A 26542-nucleotide genomic window follows, 5' to 3' on the forward strand; every position below is an offset into this window, starting at 1 on the left:
CGTATTTCTGAATTTTGTCTTCGTTATTACTGTGATGAGATTGGGTGGGCTATGAATATTCCAGGTGCCAATAGGTAAGGTGATTTCTTTGAAGGTGCTGGTCCCCTTCCCTGAATTTTTCTACAGGCAGTCAACCAGTAACGTGCTTTCCAACCATTTATTCTCTTTCTGTGGCCATTGAAGTGGGACCTCATGTGCACAGAGTCCTTCTCAAACTCTCATTGTATTTATATTAGCCAATCCTGGCAGTTCTAATATTGCATAAACATTTCGTTTCTGTGGATCTGACTTTTAGTGGCATCTCACACTTACAAAGAGGTCTCAAGTACACGCTGTCACTCCATTTTATAGATATTATGTGTGGTCTCCTGCTCACAAGTGTGCCTCTCCTGGACCTTGCTTAGATCTGTATTTCACCTCTTTTCACTTTTGAGTCACAAAACACTCTGTTGGAGGCCTTACGTCACATAGACCATACCGTGTTGCCTAGGGGTGCTCGGCGTTCAATTGCGGCAACTCAAAAGGGAAGTTTGGCCAAATGATTATCACTCACCTGCGGGCCGCCCAACGTGTCCTTCTTAGTATTCCCCCGGGGATGGCCCCTCTACCTATATGGGGCTCGCCCGAGTGCTGGCGGCTTATCCCAGTATGCTTCCAAATGACTTCTTACTTATATACAGCTTGCAAATTCAAATAAAAATCCAAATTAAGAGAATGAACTGCTGGTCATTACTGGTACAAATATACTTTTTATCCCTCAGTATTGATTAATTTTTCCAGTCTAAGGGATCTTTATATTCTGAGTTTACGTTAGTTATGGGACAATTTTGGAAAAAAAACCGCTGGTGTATCACAAGCAGTTTCGTTGTGGAGGCACAAACCAGGGTTACAGAAGAATTAATAATGGAGCGAAATTTTGTGAGCTCTGGAATCTGCACTCCAGTCGAGTACTGTAATTCGAGCAGATTTCGCATAAGAACCATTTAGTAGATACATCAGAATTGATACAATTGTGCTATATGAGGCTGGCGCCACACTGTCAGCAAACATTGGTAGGGTGGTGCACAGAGAGTGAAGAGGCCTTTAGTCTTACAATACTTCAGTAGCAAAAGTGATACCGGCGCATGATCGAAAGATAACAAACGGTATGTTGTGCCGCCGTAGAGGTCGTATCACAGTAGCAGGAATGAGCGAAATCAGTCTCGTGGAAGTAGGCCGTACCTAGTAAATCGAACTAAGAGAAGGACATGGGAATATTTCGGGGATAATGGGAATAACGGAGTGGAGACGAGAGATGTCAGAACGGCAGAGAGAGAGAGTGAGAGTGAGTGAGGTATGGAGCAGATATTATTGAGATATGGTCTCCTATACTTGAGTGTGCCTAAACAGATTCAGAAGGATGTAGGTTGCAGTAGATACTGGGAGATGAAGAAGCTTGCGCAGGATAGAGTAGCATGCAGAGCTGCATCAAACCTGTCTCTCGCTGAAGACTACAACAACAACAACCTGAATGTGCACAGAAGTCAGGAACTGAAAATAAACGGTGAGGGAAGATACCACAGAAACAATGGAACTGGATAGAAATGTGGACAGTTTCAGGGTTGGCAAAGTGCAGTGGTAATATTAGGGATGAATTGTGGGAAGATAAAGAGGCTGAGGAAACATGGAACCTACATCCCACCCATTGTTATTTCAGGAAAAGGAATTAATTTAGGAGCAGTTTGGGACAGTGGGAGTCAAGTTGCGGCGATCTGGGAAAAAGTGTAAAACTAGTGTTTGCTGGAGAGGATTGACTCACATCATGGTTATTAAAAGTAAAGGGGACAATAGCAGGAAAGTGTAGATAGGTGAATAGTCAGGTCAGATTGGAATTTGGCTGTCGGAGAAACACACTGGTATGAAATTCCTTAGTGGTGTCAAAGTTGTCAGTAAATGTTATACTTGGAACGGATTTTGTGTAGGAATATGAGGCTTTCTTAGACTTGAGATGTGGTGAAATTATTCTGAGGGAAGGGGAATCTATGACAATACAATATGAAGAACATGCAATTCAGGTGCAGATCTTGCTTAGTTGTCTGAAACTTTGTACTGAAGTCAATGATGTAGACCCGGAGGAAGAATGGGTACTGATTTCGTGGGCGAAAACGGCGTCTGGCCTAGGTTAAGGCAGTGGATGCGGTGGCACCACTATCGTACCCAGAAAATAGTTGAATAAGACATTTTTGCCTCTTCTGTACGAACGTCATACACTGAGATGCTGTGGCCCCGCTCAGCCAGCGTGAGAAGGGCGACTGCGTCGGCCCCAAAATACTGGCTATCCAGTCGATCAGTCACACCGCCACTGTGCTGGGTGAAAAGAGGCCGACCAAGTGAGGAGACACTGCTCTAGAAAGAAATGGTTCAAATGGCTCTGAGCACTATGGGACTTAACTTCTGGGGTCATCAGTCCACTATAACTTAGAAATACTTAAACCTAACTAACCTAAGGACATCACACACATCCACTACCCGAGGCAGGATTCGAACCTGCGACCGTAGCGGTCGCTCGGTTCCTGACTGTAGCGCATTGAACCGCTTGGCCACTCCGGCCGGCACACTGCTCTATGCCTTTACAAGCCCCGTGTTTGTTAGTGCTCGTTTTTTGCGACAAGAATGGGACGTTTCTGCTGCATTCCCGTGTCCCCTGTTTTTTCGTGAAGCAAGCGATATTCTCAACCATTACATTGTTAATAGCAGTGAGTCGTTCCCTGAACATGTTATATTCAAAAATTTAAGCAGTTGAGGGCCGTGAGCTAAGATTATGTGTTCTTCTGCTCTGTCCTGCTGTGCTTGTCTACTCCTGTGCGGGCCGTCATCTGGTGTTGATTTGCCCTGGCTAGCTGTTGGTGAAATCTAACTGCCTCAATTGCAGTAATGTTATAGATATTCTGAGCGGTTTTTTTCTTGTTTGCTTTGCCATGCTACTTGCGTTACTTAACTTGGTTATTATTTGTGGCATCTTGTTGCATCGTTAACTTTGATTCTCCGAGCTGCCCAAGTAAGCAGATCTTGTTCCACTTTTTCTATAGTGTTAGACACATTTTGGTACGTTCTCAGAGTTAGCGTCATTTTGTAATTTTATTTCAGTTTTGTATAGTCGGTTCTCTGTTAATTTTATTGTGATTTATGTCAGTCATTGACGCAAATAAATATCTGTTTATCTCAGTCCTGACTTTGAATTCAAGATTCCCTACCATAGTACAATCTGTCCATGATTGGGCCATCCAAATAACAATATAACCTGTTGCTGACCTGTTTGTCGTTGTCGTTGTGATGGTGATATCATTGTGCACAGTGTGGGCAAATTCAAGGATAATTTATTTGAAATTCATAATAGGGAGCGAGCATTGCACACGCTTGTCATATATATAGGGAGTATTGGGTGTAAGTGCAAAGGTTTCTGTCGGTTACTGTGGACAGTATACATTTGCAGACTAATAATAATAGCTAATGCGAATCGTATGTCCTTAGATTGGTTGCTACCTCCAAGTACTTGTGCAAAGACCAAGACGCTGATGATTATTTTCCAATGGACAGCAGGTCAGGCGTTGAAGTGTGTATGCGTCAATGCAAAACGCTATGTTTCTGCTGACAGGCACGACCACGCAGAAAACATCAGGTCGTAAAAGTTTGACATGTTTCTGCGAAACCTGTTCGACACAGAGAAAAGGCAATCAACAAATTGACGTGTGTACATATTAAGGTATAACGTGTAAAAATATCTGCACTTGTACCTGTCACGACATATATAATCAACGCATACACAAAATGTTTTCAATATAGTGTGCATTTCATATCCACTCTGCTCTTGGAAATATTTTCCATTTTCAAAGAAGACTTATTAATTTCTTTGTCGCCATCACAAGATTTAAGTGATCCCTTCTCGTGTTCCCAAGTCTCTTCCACATATGAATCCTTCTTTCATGATAAATTCCATTAGCAGGTGCCATTATGTAATCAGCTTACTATAGAATCCCACCCTTTCAGTCATTGTCAGAAGAAAGAAGATGGGGGATGTAAACCATTTGCTGTTTTCTGCACTTTATTTGAAGCAAAGCAAAACGGTTTATTACAAAACATTGTGAAATTGAAAGTACTCCTTCCAAAAAGTACTCCTGTTTTATTGCGTCATGAAGATATTCAAAATACGAAGTTCTTTTTTAATGAACTTGAGATAGTAATTGGTATAAAGGGCGATTAAAAAAACGTTTACAAATGACATGCGTCGTCGGGCATACAGCAAGGACCAGTAATTACATTGGAACCAGGGGCCGCCAAGGCCGTCAGGGGCTACTAAATGGCTTTGCTGTTGAAACTTCCTGGCAGATTAAAAGTGTGTGCCGGACCGAGACTCGAACTCGGGACCTTTTCCTTTCGACGGCAAGTGCTCTACCAACTGAGCTATCGAAACCCGACTCACGCCCCGTCCTCACAGTTTTACTTCTGCCAGTACCACGGTCCGGCACACAGTTTTTATCTGCCAGGAAGTTTCATATCAGAGCACATTACGCTGCAGAGTGAAAATCTCATTCTGGATACATCCCTCAGGCTGTGGCTAAGCCATGCTTCCACAATATTCTTTCTTTCAAGAGTGCTAGTTCTGCAGGTTCGCAGGAGAGGTTCTGTAAAGTTTGGAAGGTAGGATACGAGGTACTGGCAGAAGTAAAGCTGTGAGGACGAAGCGTGAGTCGTGCTTGGGTAGCTCAGTAGGTAGAGCACTTGCCCGCGAAAGGCAAAGGTCCCGAGTTCGATTCTCGGTCCGGCACACAGTTTTAATCTGCCAGGAAGTTTCATATCAGCGCACACTCCACTGCAGAGTGAAAATCTCATTCTGGGTTTGCTGTTATTTAGTCACATGCTACAAATGGACACCCACTTCCGGATATGCTCAAAGTATCGACCAGGTGCATCGAGACACGCCTGACATCGTCGCTGCATTGAATGGAACACCTTCTCAAAGATACCTGATGTATCTCGAAGACATCCTGCTACCCCAACATTCCTGCCCACTAGGTCCTCTGGCAATGTAACAGGTGTTTCATACATAAGGCCTTTCAGATAACCGCAAAAGCCGGCCGCGGTGGTCTCGTGGTTCTAGGCGCGCAGTCCGGAACCGTGTGACTGCTACGGTAGCAGGTTTGAATCCTGCCTCGGGCGTGGATGTGTGTGGTGTCCTTAGGTTAGTTAGGTTTAAGTAGTTCTAAGTTCTAGGGGCGGATGACCACAGCAGTTGAGTCTCATAGTGCTCAGAACCATTTGAACCATTTGATAACCCCAAAGGAAAGAATCGATTGGGGATGATCTGATGATCAAGATGGCCATGCGACTGGCCCACTGCGGCCAATCCAGCTGCCGGGAAAGGTAGCGTATAGATGTGCCCTCACTTGTCTGCTGAAATGCGTTGGGGCCCCGTTATGCTGAAATCGAATGCGGCGACTATTAGACATGGGATCATCATTCAGCACATCCAACAGAAGCTCTTGCAGGAATACGAGATACTAGCGACCATCAGGTCGGTCTGGAAAGATGTGTAGCCCAATTAAATAGTCCCTTTTGTGATCTAGCGCCCTCTCGTGGCGTTTGCGACCCGCGGTTCCTACGTGATTACTGATCCTTGTCGTATGCCCGATGTACCATGTCAGTTTGTAAACGTTTTTTTGAGTCACCCTGTATGTGATATGTGGTGTATTGTCTGCAGCTGCATAAACACTCTAACTTCCATGTGGATGCGTCGCAGTCTCTCTTGAGTTGTTTTTTTATATTCTATTTTGTCTACAGCTGATATGTCAATATTCCTTAGCACTAAGAATTGTACCTATGTGGACACAGTAAAATAATATTAGCTCATTATTCACGCTACATATATTGCAATTTCTCTGCATACGTGACTTTATAGTTCTACCCGTCTTTTGGCAGTATGGTTCCATAAACGCAAGCCAAATTAGAAAAAAGCTATGATGTGCCGCTCAGACAGATTTCTGCGAGATTTAAGTTTCACAGAACAAGCACACCCAAATGTGCACTAGTTGTTCGTTCAAGTTGGCTCTGCTTGGCTTTAGAACTCGCTGCAGCGACCAGGGTTAGGCGTGGAGCAGTGAGCCCGCAATGCGCAGTAGCTGCGCGGGCTGCCTATATGCGGAGCTGCAGGCGGAACACGGAACGCGAATTAGCAGCCGGCGAGCCGGTCCGTGCTGCGTCGCAGTCGCCGTCAGTTCCGCAGCTCCCGCTGGTGACGCAGGCCCCGGTTCCCAGGCTCCGTCCGAAAACGTGGACGCTCCCGGCAGCACCGAGAAGACCGCTCTTCAAAAAACAGTGCACTCTGCTGCTGCACTGTTAGTTCTCAGTACTTAATGTGGCATCTCAGTTGTTGTATAAATTACTAATAAGCTGACTGAGAGCGAAGTGAACAACTAATACCTCCAGAAAAGAATTCATGGAAGAATCATACATTAGTCATCTCTGTAGGAAAAATCACTCGACGAAAAATCTTATACAGAGTATGTTCCGTTTTGAGAACTCTTTTCCATGCTCCCACTTGAAACTCTGTAGTTGAATTTTATTTCTCTATTTTGCAACAGCTCCCAGGCAATGTAAAGTACAACATTCCGACCGTCCTTTTTGGTTTGTTTAAAATGCATTTTACCTGAGAAAGATCGTATGAGAAAAAGTGCCTGCACCGCAACTCTGTTGTATGTGGCGAGCTATTAAGATGCTGTTTTATGTTTTGCTGCATATACGTTTATCGCATAGGTTGTACACAAGATTATCATTTTTGGTTTTTCCTTTATAAAATAACTCCAATAAAAACACTCCTGTAAAAACTCTTCAATAAAAATACTCCGACATGTACAGATGTCATATTGTATCTGAGCCTTTTAACAATGTTAACATAATTGATAACCACAATAGATCACTGTCCTTGCACAGGGAACTTCACAGACTTAATCAGTGCCAGTCTGGCTTTAGGAAAAGGTAATATGTCGACAACCATTTAACAAGGCAGTCGAAACAATAGAAACATGTGACCAAAAAATACACTATTGCAGTATTTGTTGACAACGTGGGAGCATTTGGTAATTTATTGCGGCTCACCTTTGTCCGGAACCCTGAACTACAGTTACCCCACTGCCTATAGTACAGCTTCATCTATTACTTCCATTGGAGTTTAAAAAGGCGAAGATAATATCTGTTCTGAAATCTGGCAAACTCCGCAACATGGGAGGAAGCTATCGCCCCATTGCCCTACGTAGCTGCTGCCACAAGCTTTTTGAAAGGCTAGTATGTAACAGAATAAGTAGCGCTACCCTAGAGAACGTTCCAGTTGATCAGGCAGGCTTCAGACCAGGGCGTAGCTGCTGCGACCAAGTATTGTCTCTCACATCTTTCATAGAGTCAGGATACCAAATGAAGCAGAAAACATCTGTGGCGTATGTTGATCTAACTGCCTCCTGCCGGCCCGAGTGGCCGTGCGGTTTCAAGGCGCTGCAGTCTGGAGCCGAGCGACCGCTGCGGTCGCATGTTCGAATCCTGCTTTGGGCTTGGATGTGTGTGATGTCCTTAGGTTAGTTAGGTTTAATTAGTTCTAAGTTCTAGGAGACTGATAACCTCAGATGTTAAGTCGCTTAGTGCTCAGAGCCATTTGAACCATTTTAACTGTCGCCTTCGACATTGTGTGGAGGGAAGGCCTTATCTACATATTTCTCCGCATCATACCCTGCAGAACAATGGCTCGACTGATCAACAGTATGCTAAGCGATCGGAAGTTCCAGGTAATCACTGGAAGCAACATAAGTAAGGAGAGGAAGCTGAACAACGGATTGCCCCAAGGATCAGTTCTCTCATCATTATTGTTCAACCTATATCTATCTGATCTGCCTGACATTTCGTCCAGAAAATACTGTTATGCCGATGACCAGGCTCTAGCCGTAAAACACAAGGAAATGAAGACAACAGAAGAGATTCTAACCAATGACCTGCCTGCATTGAATAATTACTTCAAAATCTGGAAACTCCAACCCAGTGTGAGTAAAACAGAAGTATGCTGCTTCCATCTAAATAATCGGTTGGATAAAGTAAAACTGGAAGTAATTTTCAGATGCAGAATTCTTCGTCATAATTGGAACCCAAAATATCTTGGTGTCATCCTGGATCGTACACTGCGCTTCAAACAAGACCTTCTTAACTTAGCTCCAAAGTTGAGGACTCGAAACAACATCCTCCACAAGCTATTCGGAACTACCTGGGGATCTTCAGCAACCACCCTGCGATCTTCAGCTCTGGGCCTGGCGTACTCAAGTGCTGAGTATTGTGCACGTGTTTGGATGAACAGTCATCATACAAGGCTTGTTGATGCCCAGCTGAATACGACAATGCGCAATCTACTCCAGTTTATTGGCTTCCACTGTTAACCGGTATAATGCCTCCTGAGCTACACACATGTACTGCCCTTATGAGAGAATTCCACAAGATCTCCAGGAATTCTAACCTACCCGTGCATAGCGACCTGCCACTTTTAAATCGTAAGTGACTGAAATCACGCCATCCAACTCTGTGAGATGCTGCTTATATGGTTGCTAAGGGTTTCAAACCAATTGAAGAATGGAAAGGTCGGTGGAGAAGCAGTGACAAATGTGCACCTGCATAGCATCTTCTCAGGTGCTAAACTTCCAAGTAGATCCGACCTACCACGCAAGACCTGGAGTACTCTCAACAGAATCCGTACCGGCCATGGCCGATGCAGGGATGCTCTCTTTAAGTGGAAGAAGCTGCCTGATACGGCCTGTGACTGCGGGGCTCCATACTATACTGTTTACCATATTGTCACTGAATGCAGGATTCGAGCCTACCACGGCGCCAAGGAGGATTCCTGCTAGCAACTCCAGATGCTGTGCGTTGGATTGAAGGACTGGATATTCAGTTGTAAAGACAAACTTAAGTTTCTTGTGTGTCAATATGTACATATGTATATGTAATTTAATTTCATGATATGTCTGTATTAGCCATACGCTAAATAATAAGTAATAAATGTGGAATGGTCAGGCGCCAATAACAAGTAATGAAAAGAAATACTAAAAGGTGCCCACAGGGGTTGATTTGTGGGCCAATATTTTCGGATTTTGCAATTGAAGCTCTCCATTGACACCTAGAAAGTGACCAAGTCGATGAGGTGATGGAATATCGTGGCTGTAGTGTCGGAGAACTCAAGAACTGAGCTGGAGAAAATGGCGAATGGAGTCCTCTCACCGATACAGCCATAGTGCACACACAAACTAATTGTTGCCCTGCAGAAAACCACATACTCAGTCCTTAAAGGTCAACAATAATCACGTGGTGAGAGATAATGCCTGAAATCAATTCGCGGTACACTCTTGACACTGTGGATCTCAGAATATTGAATTCCCTAACGATTTCTCAATTGGAATGACACACGCGTGTAGCTCCAACTATCACACCGCGTTAAAGGTCTGTTAATTCCTGACGTGTGGCCATAATCACATTGGAAATTTTTTCACACCAGTCGCCCGAGTGCAAATGTTAGTTCCGCCAATGTTCTACTCTTCTGTACCTTGTGTACGCGATAGCATCGCGCCGGCCGCGGTGGTCTCGCGGTTCTAGGCGCGCAGTCTGGAACCGTGCGACTGCTACGGTCGCGGGTTCGAATCCTGCCTCGGGCATTGATGTGTGTGATGTCCTTAGGTTAGTTAGGTTTAAGTAGTTCTAAGTTCTAGGGGACTAATGACCACAGCAGTTGAGTCCCATAGTGCTCAGAGCCATTTGAATCATTTGATACCACCGCCACCTACCTGTATATGTGCATGTCGTTACCATATGACTTTCGTCACCTCAGTGTGAAGGGCATTTGACACAAGTCCAAAAAAATCTTAGAGGAAGGCCTAACTGAACTGGAAACTGGATACAAGACAAAATGATTGGGACAACAGTGAAGCGGACTGAAATGTTCACCAACTTCTTCCACGCGTTCGCGAACTCGTAGCCATTGGCCATGTAAACGTTCACTAGGGCACTTTAAATTACTTAACGGGACACGGTCCACATCTAGTTTACATGTGCAAGTTCAGCAGGAAGGACGACGTTCGTCAGTATGATCATACGGGAACAACCGACCACATTATCTTTAACTGTGACATCTATAATGGAATTACGGAATCAATAGAGGCTAAGAAATTACTACAATAACTTTTAAAAAATCACGAATGGTGGGCTGTAATAGACACCGATGCTAACGCCATTTCCAAGCATGAATAAGAGAAATTTGTAGGGTATGAGATTTAGAAAATCCGCCCTAGCCTGTTCAGCCTCACCACAAATGTATGAATGTGAGTAACTGAATGCTTGTGATTGCGTATATGGTTGTGGTAGATGTGAGTGCTAGTGTTGCGTTTCAGGATGTGCGTGTGCAGCCAAGATCACAACACCATACGAGGCAGAACCCGCAGTACCAAGTCGGCCGCCCTCAGACAAGGCATCCAGTTCCACCTCGGCAACAATGCCGAGGAGGTCCGTGTAGAAGTGAGGTGCGAAACATACGAAGTGTAGTATAGTGCTGTATACGGTCCCGATGTTTTATCGAGACTGTTTTCAAACACAAAAACGTGACTGTGGCGGCAGAGATAGAGCGGCAATGAACTCCGACGCCATTCCAGAGAACACCCACATTTATGTAGGGTACCCCAGGAGGAAACGGTCAGTATTCATGGATATGACACGGTCGACCATTCGAAGCACAAAAGGCTAGTGAACAAGCGCTCTAAAATGCGTAACTTATGAGCTATGAGCACTTCTTTTTCTTCTACACTGTGAAACAAATCTCCTCTACAATAAGCTCTTTGCTTTCCATATTCTGAGTGATGGTTCTATGGACCATGACAAGAAAAAATTTCCAGTAAACATCGGCTCTAAAGTGCATACATTAGGTGCTATAAACACTTTTTCAGCTTCGCATCAGCGAAACACATCTCTTCTACTGACAAGTGCTCATAGGTCTTAAGGTATGCGTTTTGAAGACCATGTTTAATGGACTTTTCTTTTCGAATGATCGTTCCTGTTATATCCCTGAACATTGACCATTCCTCTTGGAACACCCTGTATATAAGTGCACTCCCATTTTTATAAGATGATTGTATTCACTCTGACCATTTCTGCCTGCCCATAGCCCTGTTATCTGGAACATAGTGTAATATTCCTCTTTCTCTCTCTGTATCCCTCCCATATTTACTGCTAAGCAGATGGAAACGGTCGAGAGGCTGCGTGGCCCCACCAAGACAAGTATCCCCACAGACACCAAGTAAATGACACAACATTTCAAGCGATGAACAGACGTAATTGCAGTGGATGATATGGTTCAAATGGCTCTGAGCACTATGGGACTCAAGTGCTGTGGTCATTAGTGCCCTAGAACTTAGAACTACTTAAACCTAACTAACTTAAAGACATCACACACATCCATGCCCGAGGCAGGATTCGAACCTGCGACCGTAGCAGTCGCACGGTTCCGGACTGCGCGCCTAGAACCGCGAGACCACCGCGGACGGCGGATGATATGGTAGAGCATGAACTGGCCCTTGGACGACACATACCGTCTGGCGAAGTTGATGCTTTGTCATAGACTGCTTCTTTGAGTGCTCCTCAAAGAGATAAATTAAGGAGTCAAATCGCGGGACCTCACAGACTATTTGAAGTAGTATTATGTCCCATCCAACGTCCAAGAAAATTCTCATTCAGTTTTCGCGTTGCAACACGGGACAAGTGAGCTGGACAACCGTCATGTTGCAGCTACATACACTTTCGAATATCCACTGGTTAATCTTCTAGAACAACCGGCAGAATGTTCGTCAGAAAGCGTACGTATGAATTTCAATTTAGAATGCCTGAGATGAAGAAAGGTCCCACACCGTAATTTCCCATGAAACCGCACAATACTATACGCTCCACGGCCGTTGATGTTTCACCTGACGAAGCCACTGTGGACTTTCGGCTGCCTTGTTATGCATGGTATGCACATTTACATTAGTGTGGTTAACAAACGTTGCTTTGTCGGTGAAGAACATACGTTGGAAAAAAAAGTAGAGTCCCATGTCTTTCGAAATCACTGTCGTCTAGAGCCTGATGTAGTGACAGATGATAGGGACGGAAAATCTGTCGATGCAGAATGCGAATGACACTCTCCTGGCTGATTGATTCCACGTTCCTTGGCAATGTATCTCGTACCACTATGCGGATTCATTAGCGTCGTAACCAGAACAGCTTCTTTATGTTCTCTGTTTGTTGTAGTCTCCTATCTTGTCCTCTTTTTGACGATCAAGCAGCCTGTCTGCACTAACGTCTTCATAATTCGTGCAATTGCCTGGCGCGTCGGACATTGGCGATCCAGGTAGATAGTCCTGTAACACTGAACTGTTTTTACGGCATTTCTTTTACATCCACCACATAAAACCAGTATAGCCAACTTCTACGCATTGGTGTACATGACTGCACGCAACGAATGTTGAAGCAGAAATGAGTCGCCAGCAATGTAGACAAGTAAACAGGCCAATGTGTTGACATTCCGACACAGTGTAGAATGAGACCTCTGCTAGGTGGTGTTTGCTCCGATAATGCCGATTCCGGCCACCGTTCTCTAAAATCCTGGGACATTTCTCAAATTTTTTACGACAGGATTCAACGTCAACATTAATTGAGACTGTATCACTGTAATTTCTTCTCAAGAGCTATTGCATGAAGTTATAAAAAGTATACAGTTCCATTTAAAAAAACGGACTTGATTCAATATCTTCGTTTTAGTATTAACAACATTAAGCAAACAAAAAAATACGTACCCCTCGGCGCTCTAACATTTTCCGAAAACCGTGTTTCGATATGTGTAGCCGTTCATGAAAGAAAAAGGATGTTACGTGACTCCTCCCATACAGGGTGGTCAATTGATAGTGATCGGACCAAATATCTCACGAAATAAGCATCAAACGAAAAAACTACAAAGAACGAAACTCATCTATCTTCAAGGGGAAAACCAGATGGCGCTATGGTTGGCCCGCTAGATGGCGTTGCCATAGGTCAAACGGATATCATCTAATTTTTTTTTAAATTGTAACCCCCCATTTTATTACATATTCGTGTAGTACGTAAAGAAATATGAATGTTTTGGTTTGACCACTTTTTTCGCTTGGTGATAGATGGCGCTGTAATAGACACAAACGTCTAAGTACGTGGTATCGCTAACATTCCGCCAGTGCGGACGGTATTTGCTTCGTGATACATTACCCGTGTTAAAATGGACCGTTTACCAAATGCTGAAAAGGTCGATATCGTGTTGATGTATGGCTATTGTGATCAAAATGCCCAACCGGTTCAAAATGATTCAAAAGGCTCTGAGCACTATGGGACTTAACTTCCGAGATCATCAGTCCCCCAGAGCTTAGAACTACTTAAACCTAACTAACCTAAGAACGTGACACACATCCATCCCAGAGGCAGGATTCGAACCTGCGACCGTAGCGGTGGCGCGGTTCCAGACTGTAGTGCCTAGAACCGCTCGGCCACCTCCGGACAGCTGCCCAACTTGCGTATTCTATGTATGCTGCTCGGTATCCTGTACGACATCATCCAAGTGTTCGGACCGTTCCCGTGATAGCTGTGTTATTTAAGGAAACAGGAAGTGTTCAGCCACATGTGGAACGTCAATCACGATCTGCAACAAATGATGATGCCCAAGTACGTGTTTTAGCTGCTGTCGCGGCTAATCCGCACGTCAGTAGCAGATAAATTGCGCGAGAATCGGGTATTTAAAAAACGTCGGTGTTGAGGATGCTACATCCACATCGATTGCACCTGTACCATATTTCTATGCACCAGGAATTGCATGGCGAGGACTTTGAACGTCATGTACAGTTATGCCACGGGGAACAAGAGAAATTGCGGGACGATGACAGAGTTTTTGCACGCGTTCTATTTAGCGAAGAAGCGTCATTCACCAACAGCGGTAACGTAAACCGGCATAATATGCACTATTGAGCAACGGAAAATCCACGATGGCTGCTACAAGTGGAACATCAGCGACCTTGGCGGGCTAATGTATGGTGCGGCGTTATAGGAGGAAGGATAATTGGCCCTCATGTTATCGATGCCAATCTAAATGGTGCAATGTATGCTGATTTGCTACGTAATGTTCTACCGATGTTAGTAGAAGATGTTTCACTGCATGACAGAATAGCGATGTATTTCCAACACGATGGAGGTCCGGCACATAGCTCGCGTGCGGTTGAAGCGGTATTGAATAGCATATTTCATGACCGGTTGATTGGTCGTCGAAGCACCATACAATGGCCCGCACGTTCACCTGATCTGACGTCCCAGGATTTCTTTCTGTGGGGAAAGTTGAAGGATATTTGCTATCGTGGTCCACCGACAACGCCTGACAACATGCGTCAGCGCATTGTCAATGCATGTGCGAACATTGCGGAAGGCAAACTACTCGCTGTTCAGACGAATGTCGTTACACCTATTGCCAAATGCATTTAGGTTAGTGGACATGATTTTGAGCATTTATTGCATTGATGTGGTATTTACAGGTAATCACGCTGTAACAGAAAGCGTTCTCAGAAATAATAAGTTCACAAAGGTACATGTATCACATTGGAACAACCGAAATAAAATGTTCAAACGTACCTACGTTCTGTATTTTTTTTAAATTTAAAAAACCTGCCTGTACCAACTGTTACCAACTGTTCGTCTAAAATTGAGAGCCATATGTTTGTGACTATTACAATGCCATCTATCACAAAGCGAAAAAAGTGGTCCAACTAAAACATTCATATCTCTTTACGTACTACACGAATATGTAAAAAAAATGGGAGTTCCTATTTAAAAAAAAAAAAACGCACTTGATATCCGTTTGACGTATGGCAGCGCCATCTAGTTTGGCAACCATAGCGCCATCTGGTTTCCCCCTTCAAGCTAGATAAGTTTCGTTCTTTGTAGTTTTTACGTTTGACGCTTATTTCTTGAGATATTTGGCTCCGTCACGATCAATGGACCACACTGTATATTCCGAAAAAAAAAAAAAATAGTGCAGCTCGAAAGGCGACGTCGTTTTTGATCGAATGACGGCTAATGCCATCTGGAGGATATTAGTTGTACTGATAACAGTATCAGCGTGGTCCATCTACAGATAGCGTCGAGGCATAGCTACCAGAGTGGCATCTGTGTGTACTTAATAGGGAGCGCGCACAGACAGAAGGCTCAGTGTGGTCCAGGTGTGTGAGGCAAGCAGGCAACCACGCCACGCAGGCGCAATCGTGCATCCTACAGCCGGATGAGCGAGTTTGAAAGGGCTCAAATTATGACCTTCCGAGTGACGGGACAGTCCTTTCGGAGAACTGCCACGCAAGTTGGACGTGCTGTGTCAGAAGTGCGGCGATGGTGGTATCAGTGGTCACGTGAACTAGATCACACCTGTAGACGACATTCTGGATGTCTACGCGACACAGACGTCCACCAGGATTGTCGAATTGCGAGTACAGCAGTGAAGGGTAGTACCGCAGCGGAGCCAAGGTGTGTCAATACGAACTGTTGCGAACCGGCTCTTAGCACTGGGACTGGGGCCACGCACGCCACTGGCCCGCCTCCGCCACGCGCTCGGCATCGCTGTGCACGGCTCGACTTTTCCGTCAGAGGATAATCTGGACAGGGGAATGGCCCTCCGTGCTCTTCAGTGATGAGAGAAGACTCTTCCTGCACGCAAACGATGGTCGTTTGCAGTTCACTGCACAGCGCTCACCAGGGCTGTGCCATACGCGCAGTCACACAAGAGAGGCTGGCCACACATCAGGCCTTATGGTCTGTGGTGCGATAATTTACAACTCCCGTTCAGCTTTGCCAGTTCTGGAGCAGACGGTGACCAGCACTCGGTACGTGCAGAATGCTGGTAGATCCTTTCTTTTGCCGTTCTTGCAACGGGAAGGTGATGTGCTGTTCCAACAGGATAACGCTCGCCCGCACACTGCACGTGAAACTCGACGCGCTCTGCAAGACGTGCAGCAACTTCCCCGGCCAGCACGATCTCCCGACTTGTCCCCTGTCGAGCACGTGTGGGATATGACGGGGCGAGAAGTTCTTCGTGCGGCTCGATAATCAACAACTCGTATAGAAATATGTGAACAGACCGAGCAGGTGCGGCATAACGTATCCCAGGACAGTATTCATCATCAGTACGACGGACTATATGGCAGAGTCAGCACCTGCGTTGCCGCCGGTGAAGGCTACACCGAATGGTTCAGCATGGGTCTATACCTGATACCTCGCAATCTCTTGTCCTATTTGTCTGTAAATGTTACCGCTTCATGTACTCCATAAGCACCGATACAACAATAAATCCTGAGTGAATTGGAAACCCCTAGATGGGTGTACTACTTTTTTCCGGCTGTATTACTTTATTATTATTGCTACTGCTATTATTACTATTAATACTATTATTGGTAATAGTACTATGATTATTATTATGATGCTGAGACACACCTTCATAACCATTGAAAACATGTAAAAACTTCAGAAAATACTAAAAAGACAACCTATTGCTAAGCACAGAGAGAGATAGTGGATTTAAAGGAAACAATAACTTAACTCAAAAAATATCTGTGCTGTGTGATGAGAGACTCCTTTAGAATACCACGAATAGGGCACCGAGCTTAATGGCTCCATCCGACGGCTGGATCACTGTCGGCAGTGTCACATGCCGCCACTCCATGAGGCGCTTCGGAAGGAGTCTCGAATTTAATTCAGGATTTTGGCGTTAATTCCGGTGATCAGGCGACCATATGGCCTCCTCTTACCAGCCAAACACTGGTGGTGCAAAATTTAATCCACGAGCAGGATTCGAACGTGCAACCTTCAAGTCTATCGTTAGCGACTCAGGCTGCAGAGACGAGTAATTAACCTGAAATTGGCATAGTGTATGGGTCCATGATAATGTTTCTTTGCAGATGCTACTCTTCCCTTAGATACCTGGCTAGTTAGAGTATACAGTTTCAATTTGTTTGAGGCTACGGAATGACTGCAAACCCGTGCTGAAGAATGTATCACATCAAATGATATTACGAATATATTATATTCTGAATAACAACCCAAATTATTGTTGTTGTTGTGGTCTTTAGTCCTGAGACTGGTTTGTTGCAGCTCTCCATGCTACCCTATCCTATGCAAGCTCCTTCATCTCCCAGTACTTACTGCAACCTACATCCTTTTGAACTGCTCAGTGTATTCGTCTCTTGGTCTCCCTCTACGATTTTTACCCTCCACGCTGCCCTCCAATACTAAATTGGTGATCCCTTGATGGCTCAGAACATGTCCTACCAACCGATTCCTTCTTCTAGTCAAGTTGTGCTACAAACTCCTCTTCTCCCCAATTCTATTCAATACCTCATTAGTTATGTGATCTACCCATCTAATCTTCAGCATCCTTCTGTAGCCCCACATTTCGAAAGCTTCTATTCTCTTCTTGTCTAAACTACTTATCGTCCATGTTTCACTTCCATACATATGGTACACTCCATACAGCGTTGTCAGCGAAGAAAGGTTTCGTAAAGTTTGAAAATTATGCGTCGCAAATGGTCTCATTCTCAAACAATGGAAGAATGAAGTCTGGGTATCAACGCGTCGTGAGCTAAACTTCGTTTTTCTCCCATTCCTGTAGCGATCATTTCCAGACAGTAATTGACATGTGTACCAAATTTGATTGAAACTGGTTCAGTGGTTGGGTTTTTTAAGTATATTCATACATACGTACATCTATTTTTACAACATGTATGTAAAATAAATACAAATAAATAAATAAAAACTTCAAATTAAACCATATAGTCCAGAGACCTTGTCAAGTTTGAAACGTCAGTAATATACATATCCAGACTGAAGCTACGAATGAAACTTTGTACCAAGGCTGGAGTTTGAATCCAGGCCTCTGTACACCATTTCACTCGTCGTTTCAGTCTGCATTTATATACGAAATAAAATCTTTCTCGAGGGAGGATTCGTGCAAGGCTTGTCTGTCGGCCGCGCCCGTCCCGCCACACTCCTCACGGAGTTCCTCCGGTGCCCACTTAGTTCTGCGGTGGCTGGTGCGCCGGGTTAAAGCGACGGCGCCGCAGTTCGCCTTTAAGGCTATTGAGGCAGGTGGTTGGCGCCGGCGCCGCGCAGATGGCGCGCGGAGCGCTCCGCCCTCCCTCCCTCCCCCGGAGCCATAGCGGCTATGGCTCTATTACGTCGGGGCGGCCCTGCCAAAGCCCACGCCGCGGACAGACGGCCGCCCTCGCGTCCCCTCCAGTCTGCGCGCCGCGTGTGTTAACGCGGCTACTGGCGCCAGAAACGCAGCCCCCTCTCGCAATGTCGCCCCTCGCTGTCGCCTGCAGTGTTCGGAAATGTCGCCCCACCTCGCCGGCATTCGCCGGTTTCTGAGTAAAGCGCGAGTGCCAATCGTTGCTTACGACCACTTTGCATCGTACGTTTGTAAAAGACAAGTGCGTGTTCGTAAACAGTCGATTTTTTCCACAATCGTTCACAGTTATCCATTCGCAATCCTTCACCAAACAAGTTGAAGTAAATGTACTGTGAATTCAATCAAGAACACCTGCCAATAAAATAAAATAAAATATTCAAATGGCTCTGAGCACTATGGGAATTAACATCTGAGGTCATCAGTCCCCTAGAACTTAGAACTACTTAAACCTAACTAACTTAAGGACATCACACACATCCATGCCCGAGGCAGGATTCGAATCTGCGACCGTAGCAGTCGCGTGGTTCCGGACTGAAGTGCCTAGAACCGCTCGGCCCATCTGCCAATATGAGGAACTTAGAAACACAATATCCTCCGTGTGGCGAAGTAGCTTAAATCATTTAATAAAGGCAAGGTCTCGGGTCAGATTGTATACCAGTCAGGTTCCTTTCAGAGTATGCTGATACAATAGCTCCATAGTTAGCAATCATACGTAACGTCTCACTTGTCGAAAGATCCGTACCTAGACACTGAGAAGTTGCGTAAGTCACATCAATACCCAAGAAAAGATATAGAAATAATTCTACTAATGACAGACCCCTATCGCTAAAGTTGATTTGCACAAGGATGAATACTGTGTTCGAACAATATGGGTTACCTCGAAGAAAACGATTTATTGACAAACAGCCAAGAAGGAATCAGAAAATATCGTTCTTGTGAAACTCAGCTAGCCCTTTGTTCTCACGATGCATTGAGTACTATCGACAGGGATGTCAAGATTTCCAGAAAGCTTTTCTCATCGTTCCTCACAAGAGACTTCTAATAACACTGCATGCCTATGGAGAATCGTCTCGGTTGTGCGACTGGATTCGTGATTTCCTCTCACAAAGGTCACAGTTCGTAGTAACTGACGGAAAGTCATGGTGGGAAACAAAAGTAATTTCAGGGGTTCCCCCAAGGAAGCGTTATAGGCCCTCTGCTCTTCCTGTTCTACACTCCTGGAAATTGAAATAAGAACACCGTGAATTCACTGTCCCAGGAAGGGGAAACTTTATTGACACATTCCTGGGGTCAGATACATCACATGATCACACTGACAGAACCACAGGCACATAGACACAGGCAACAGAGCATGCACAATGTCGGCACTAGTACAGTGTATATCCACCTTTCGCAGCAATGCAGGCTGCTATTCTCCCATGGAGACGATCGTAGAGATGCTGGATGTAGTCCTGTGGAACGGCTTGCCATGCCATTTCCACCTGGCGCCTCAGTTGGACCAGCTTTCGTGCTGGACATGCAGACCGCGTGAGACGACGCTTCATCCAGCCCCAAACATGCTCAATGGGGGACAGATCCGGAGATCTTGCTGGCCAGGGTAGTTGACTTACACCTTCTAGAGCACGTTGGGTGGCACGGGATACATGCGGACGTGCATTGTTCTGTTGGAATAGCAAGTTCCCTTGCCGGTCTAGGAATGGTAGAACGATGGGTTCGATGACGGTTTGGATGTACCGTGCACTATTCAGTGTCCCCTCGACGATCACCAGACGTGTACGGCCAGTGTAGGAGATCGCTCCCCACACCATGATGCCTGGTGTTGGCCCTGTGTGCCTCGGTCGTATGCATTCCTGATTGTGGCGCTCACCTGCACGGCGCCAAACACGCATACGACCATCATTGGCACCAAGGCAGAAGCGACTCTCATCGCTGAAGACGACACGTCTCTATTCGTCGCTCCATTCACGTCTGTCGCGACACCACTGGAGGCGGGCTGCACGATGTTGGGGCGTTAGCGGAAGATGGCATAACGGTGTGCGGGACCTTAGCCCAGCTTCATGGAGACGGTTGCGAATGGTCCTCGCCGATACCCCAGGAGCAACAGTGTCCCTAATTTGCTGGGAAGTGGCGGTGCGGTCCCCTACGGCACTGCGTAGGATCCTACGGTCTTGGCGTGCATCCGTGCGTCGTTGCGGTCCGGTCCCAGGTCGACGGGCACGTGCACCTTACGCCGACCACTGGCGACAACATCGATGTGCTGTGGAGACCTCACGCCCCACGTGTTGAGCAATTCGGCGGTACGTCCACCCGGCCTCCCGCATGCCCACTATACGCCCTCGCTCAAAGTCTGTCAACTGCACATACGGTTCACGTCCACGCTGTCGCGGCATGCTACCAGTGTTAAAGACTGCGATGGAGCTCCGTATGCCACGGCAAACTGGCTGACACTGACGGCGGCGGTGCACAAATGCTGCGCAGATAGCGCCATTCGACGGCCAACACCGCGGTTCCTGGTGTGTCCGCTGTGCCGTGCGTGTGATCATTGCTTGTACAGCCCTCTCGCAGCGTCCGGAGCAAGTATGGTGGGTCTGACACACCGGTGTCAATGTGTTCTTTTTTCCATTTCCAGGAGTGTATATAAACGTCGTAGGAGACAATCTGAGCAGCCGTCTTAGCTTGTCTGCAGATGATACTGTCATTTGCTGTCTTGTAAAGTCATCGGATGATTAAAACAAGACAAGATATCTGTACTGTGCAAAAAGTGGTAATTGACTCTGTCGTGGGGAGTATGAAGTCATCTACATGACAACTTAAGAGGATCCTCTAATGTTGAGTTGCACGATAAGCTTTTTCACAATAAACCACACTAACCTAAAGGCTGTAAATCAACTAAGAACATGGGGATTACAATTACGAATAGCTTAAATTCGAACGATCGCGTAGGTAATGTTGTGGAAAAGCAAATCAAAGGCTGCGATTTTTAGACAGAAGATTTAGAAAATACAACAGGTCTACTAAAGGGACTGCTTATACTATGCTTGTCTCACTCTTCTGTAGCACTGCTGCGACTTCCAACAAACTTTACACAAAATTCCGAACCTTTACGAAACTTCTTCTCGCTGACATCCCCCTCACAAAATAAAGATAGGAATAAATTTTGAAACTTCTTACATTTTCGCTAACACGCTATAAAACCTCAGCATCGGGCCATGACATTTTAATTTAACATTTATTTACTACCAACACTATTTGCAATACATTTTTCAGACAGCTTCTATAAATAGACTACCACTGAATGTACGTACAAAATTATGTCTTCGTTCAGGAGGTATGACTTCTATATACAAACTAGTTTTTGACTAAATCGGAGCAAAATTACCCAGACTGTACTCTTCCAGGGTATGATAATGAGACTTTCAAAAGACTTTAAATATTACTGCTTACCTTATCTGACGTTTCTCTCCCTAGCATGTTTAATGTGAAATATTTAACATATTAAGAAATTTTTAAAGGAATCAGACGTTTGAAGCTGTTTTGCACATGGGAATTCGATTCTTTAAAGAATTAGGAGTGGGGCATACAGTTTTTATACTCAAGACACCAGAATTTGTTAACCATCACAACATTCCGTTCAGACTGTGTAGACGAATGAGTTGCACATCATAGATGAAACACATGAGCAATGCAGTCTATAGAAAAAGACATCCACGAAAAGTACACCCGTTCAGAACAGGCATGCGAACGAACCACTCTAACGACGAAAAAATGAAATTTCAGTGGCATTAAAGATTTCATCTAAGACATAATTCTCGTCGAAGAGAAAAATTGTTTTTCCAGGGATACCTTGATCTATGAAAACGAAAGTGTAAAATATGCTACCACATTCTTGTATCCGTTGAATGTTGTCCCACCGCCTCAAATTGAAGGTTCTTTGCTGCGGAAACTGACAACGCCAAATTTCAGACTACATCGCTGCAGAATAACATCATCGAGAACAGTGTAGTGACCATCATCATCACCATCATCATCATCATCATCATCATCATCATCATCATCATCATCATTGAAGACTGATTATGCCTTTCAACGTTCAGTCTGGAGCATAGCCCCCCTTATAAAATTCCTCCATGATCGCCTATTCAGTGCTAACATTGGTGCCTCTTCTGATGTTAAACCTATTACTTCAAAATCATTCTTAACCGAATCCAGGTACCTTCTCCTTGGTCTGCCCCGACTCCTCCTACCCTCTACTGCTGAACACATGAGTCTCTTGGGTAACCTTGCTTCCCCATGCGTGTAACATGACCCCACCATCTAACCCTGTTCGCCCTGACTGCTACATCTATAGAGTTCATTCCCAGTTTATCTTTGATTTCCACATTGTGGAGACCCTCCTGCCATTGTTCCCATCTACTAGTACGTGCAATCATCCTAGCTACTTTCATATCCGTAACCTCAACCTTGTTGATAAGGTACCCTGAATCCACCCAGCTTTCGCTCCCATACAACAAAGTTGGTCGAAAGATTGAACGGTGCACAGATAACTTAGTCTTGGTACTGACTTCTTTCTTGCAGAAGAGAGTAGATCGTAGCTGAGAGCTCACTGCATTAGCTTTGCTACACCTCGCTTCCAGTTCTTTAACTATGTTGCCATCTTGTGAGAATATGCATCCTAAGTACTTGAAACCGTCCACCTGTTCTAACTTTGTTCCTCGTATTTGGCACCCAATCCGTTTACATTTCTTTACCACTGACATTACTTTCGTTTTGGAGATGGTAATCTTCATACCATAGTCTTTACATTTCTGATCTAGCTCTGAAATATTACTTTGCAAACTTTCAATCGAACCTGCCATCACAACTAAGTCATCCGCATATGCAAGACTGCTTATTTTGTGTTCACGTATCTTAATCTCACCCAGCCAGTCTATTGTTTTCTACATATGATCCATAAATAATATGAACAACAGTGGCGACAGGTTGCAGCCCTTGTCTTACCCCTGAAACTACTCTGAACCATGAACTCAATTTACCGTCAACTCTAACTGCTGCCTGACTATCCATGTAAAGACCTTTAATTGATTCCAAAAGTTTGCCTCCTATTCCATAATCCCGTAGAACAGACAATAACTTCCTCCTAGGAACCAGGTCGTAGGCCTTTTCTAGATCTATAAAGCATAGATACAGTTCCCTGTTCCACTCATAACACTTCTCCATTATTTGCCGTAAGCTAAAGATCTGGTCCTGACAACCTCTAAGAGGCCTAAACCCACCCTGATTTTCATCCATTGGTCCTCAACTAATACTCGCTTCCCTTTCAACAATACCTGAGAAGATTTTACCCACAACGCTGATTAAAGAGATACCTCTGTAGTTGTTACAATCTTTTCTGTTTCCATGTTTAAAGATTGGTGTGATTACTGCTTTTGTGCAGTCTGATGGAACCTGTCCCGATACCCAGGCCATTTCAGTTATCCTGTGTAGCCATTTAAGACCTGATATTCCACTGTATTTGATGAGTTCCGACTTAATTTCATCCACCCGAGCTGCTTTATTGCACTGCAATCTATTGACCATTTTCTCCACTTCGTCAAATGTAATCCTATTTCCATCATCATTCCTATCCCATTCTACCTCGAAACCTGAAACATTACTGATCGTATTTTCACATACATTGAGCAACTCTTCAAAATATTCCCTCCATCTGCCCAAGACATCAACAGGATTCACCAGCAGTTTTCCTGAACTGTCCAAAATACTTGTCATTCCCTTCTTACCTCCCTTTCGAAGACTGCTAATTACACTCCAGAATGGTTTTCCGGCAGCTTGACCCAATGTGTCCAACCTGTTTCCAAAGTCTTCCCAAGATTTCTTCTTGGATGCTGCAACTATCTGTCTGGCTTTGTTTCTTTCTTCTACATAACTTTCTCTGTCTACCTGAGTGCTAGTATGTAGCCATTTTCGATACGCCTTCATTTTCCTTTTACAGGCTGCCTTGACTGTGTCATTCCACCAAGCTGTTTGCTTCATCCTCCTTTTACGCACTACTGTTCCAAGACATTCTTTAGCCACTTCTAGTACTGTGTCGCTGTACCTTGTCCATTCCTTTTCCAATGACTGTAATTGACTACATTCAACTAACTGGTACCTTTCTGAGACCGCTGTTATGTACTTGTGCCTGATTTCCTTATCCTGAAGTTTCTCCACTGTTATCCTCCTACATATGGGCCTGACCTCCTGCACTTTCGGCCTCACAATCCGAATTTCACTGCAGATTAAATAATGATCAGTGTCATCAAACAATCCCCTGAATACACGTGTGTCCCTCACAGCCTTCCTGAATTCCTGATCTGGTATTATATAGTCAATGACAGATCTGGTTCCCCTGCCTTCCCAAGTATACCGGTGAATGTTCTGATGTTTAAAAAAGGAGTTTGTGACTACTAAGCCCATACTGGCACAGAAATCCAAGAGTTGTTTCCCGTTCCTGTTGGCCTCCATATCCTCTCCAAATTTACCCATAACCTTTTCATACCCTTCTGTTCGATTTTCAATCCTGGCATTAAAATCACCCATGAGCAGAACACTGTCCTTGTCCTTTACTCTAACAACTACATCAGTGAGTGCCTCATAAAAACTATCCATCTTATCTTGATCTGTCCCTTCACAATGCGAATATACTGACACAATCCTAATTTTCTTGCTAGACACTGTCAAATCTATCCACATCAGTCGTTCGTTTACATGCCTTATTGCAACTACGCTGGGTTCCATTTCTTTCCTGATGTAAAGCCCTACACCCCATTGTGCTATTCCTGCTTTGATTCCTGACAGGTAGACCTTGTATTTTCCCACTTCCTCTTCTTTCTCACCCCTTACCCGAATGTCACTCACAGCTAAAACGTCCAGCCCCATCTTACTTGCAGCCTCTGCCAGCTCTACCTTCTTCCCAGAGTAGCCCCCACTGATATTAATAGCACCCCATCTCATTACCATTTGTTTGCCAAGTCGTGTCTTAAGAGTCCCTGGTTTGTCAGTTAGAGGTGGGACTCCGTTACCTCCAAAGGTCCGAGGCATTTTGCTCTGATTATTGCCAGCATCGTATTTAAAGTACCAGGGAAGCAGGTTGCTAGCCTTACTTGCCCCGAGTCCCATTGGGTTTTACCCCTAACGGCTGAGGGACTAACCGGTGGATTTGGTAGTCTTTGCCGAATGAGCAGAAATGTGACCACGACTCAGAATATGTCCGAGATCCCCAGCCTTATTCCAAAGTAACTGGTATCCAAACTGTCGGGACCGCTTACTTGTCCACTCATACGTTGCCCGTGGTTCATGAACTAGGACATGACTACAGGAACCCACACCATGAACCACAGTTTAGTGACCGGCGAAGAAAAAAGGAAAGCAATATTTATACAACTAATACCTTTAATTTCGATCAAGTTTCCCTTCAGTTTAAAATGATTTCACTTTTACCAGCGTAATTTGCCTTCAGTGCTACCATCGACAAAGCGCGAGGCCAAACATTTCGATACTGAACTGTCAGCTTGAGGGAGTCATACATTTCACGTGGCAGATGGATACTCTGAAAATTTATTCATTTACATTCTGAATCACAGTTATGTGAATACAGTAAATTAGAAAGTGGTATAACAAAAATGCAAATGAGTGACTGATTAAAATAAAATAGGTAAAAATGTAATTGGTGTTTAACAAGAACAGATAAAACACATACATTCAATAGTTGCCACCAACTCAGCCCAAGAGTAATGAGCAAGTTGCCGCTGTTCTTAAAATATTGGACATCGTACTCTGAACGACCTTGTAGGCAAGCCGAGGTTTCCCTATAACCGTCGTCGCCAGAAAGGTGGCGCCAGTAGTGTGTGCCCAGCTCGTGCTACGCGGTATACAGGCACACAGAAATAAAAGCCTCCCGAAAGCAGAGCTGAACCAAGAAGGCGCACACCACCGGACACAGGACCTTTGTAAGTATTAGAGGAAACAGAATGAAATAATGTCTTCTGCCAAACACTTTGTTGCCTAGTGTGTGCTTTCTTTTAGCGTGGAACTAGTAGTGTCTCATCCACCACCGAGTCTTTAAGGAACCAACCTGGCATTCACAAAACAGGTTGAAACGTGTGATTACTTTATAGCACAGAGTTTAACACTTAAATATTTGACGTTAAGCATGTAAAACCTTAATGACTGAAGCCGCAAAAC

This window comes from Schistocerca gregaria, chromosome 5 (assembly GCF_023897955.1).
Source record: "Schistocerca gregaria isolate iqSchGreg1 chromosome 5, iqSchGreg1.2, whole genome shotgun sequence".
Classification (NCBI taxonomy): domain Eukaryota; kingdom Metazoa; phylum Arthropoda; class Insecta; order Orthoptera; family Acrididae; genus Schistocerca; species Schistocerca gregaria.